Here is a 1,207-nt window from a genome sequence, read left to right on the forward strand (position 1 = left end):
TTGGGCATCATCTGAGAATTACAACAGCCTGGCAGATAACACTTTCCTTAAGAATTCTCCAAGAGGCCAAGTCAGAAATATCCCCCACCCAGGTTCCTGAAATGGAACCAAATTCCATGATAACAGCTAACTCATACCAGACACCATGTATAAGGCAAACAGGCAGAGCGTCAGGAAGTCATTTCTCTTGCCACATTCATCTGCCCGTGTCACCAGAGGCTGCTTCAACTTGAAATATGGAGGCCAGAAAGAGCCCCGAGATAGGAAAAGTCACCATCCTTGGAGACAAGAGGTGGCTGGCGAGGCCTAGCTCCATGCATCTCACCCGCGGACTCAGGAAGGGTGCAGTGCCTAATTCTCAGACTTCTCTCAAATCACCTCCTGGCCTGAAATGTTCTACCCGAGACTCATGAACAGGCAGACGGCTAAAAGAAAACCTCCAAGCATAGGCATACGGGAGAGAGCACACAGGCTCCATTTTTGAAATTCCAAATTTTGGCTTTTAAGTCTCATACATACTTTATTCTAATCCTGAATGTAAGCACCAAAAATTGAAGAAAGCCCCACTGCAGTCTTAGGACAGTGGGGAGACACTTCCTCCCTCCCGCTTCTGCACTTTGGAGTCTACTAAGGACTGATGATTTCAGGGAGCATGTACACACACCCAGCATGCTTCTCAACCTGCCAGGTCTGGGACTTGAACCAGTCGGCCATGTGAGATCCAGCTGCTTTAACCACCAGGTCGTAAGCTGGCCCCATGGTGATTTAAATAAAATCTCTATTTATTGTCAAATTTCTTTTTTAACAACTCGGTCTAGGGTTCTGGATATACAATAGAACAGAGAGGCCCATCTTGGCGGGAACAAGACCTCACTGAGATCCCTTCATCAGGGCCTCTTTGGTCTTCTATCACACAAACTCAGGACTCTGAATTCTGTCAAGTCTTTTTGTGGATTCTATCAAGCCAAAGATCATGAGATTCTCTATGCCACTTCAGAAGAAGGTAAACACACAAATGGTTTTTTAATAAAAACTAGGTCTATTCCCTGCCTCTCCCCGGCCCTCCAGCGGTTATCACTTGGCAGGCCTATTCCAGGGCACACTGCCTGTGTTCTGCTGACCTCAAGGTTAATTCGAAGCTTAAGCATACTGCCCTCTAACACCCCTATAGAGAACCACGTAACCACACTGTGAAGGAGAGGAAGAG

General features: G+C 46.8%; 1 protein-coding gene across 1 annotated transcript in view; it reads right to left on the reverse strand.

Moving 5' to 3' along the window:
• TRIO (trio Rho guanine nucleotide exchange factor) overlaps positions 1–1,207 on the reverse strand; it is a 298,566-nt gene that overhangs the window by 101,021 nt on the left and 196,338 nt on the right. The window lies entirely within an intron of this gene.

This window comes from Tupaia chinensis, unplaced genomic scaffold (assembly GCF_000334495.1).
Source record: "Tupaia chinensis unplaced genomic scaffold, TupChi_1.0 Scaffold143836_2, whole genome shotgun sequence".
Lineage (NCBI taxonomy): Eukaryota > Metazoa > Chordata > Mammalia > Scandentia > Tupaiidae > Tupaia > Tupaia belangeri.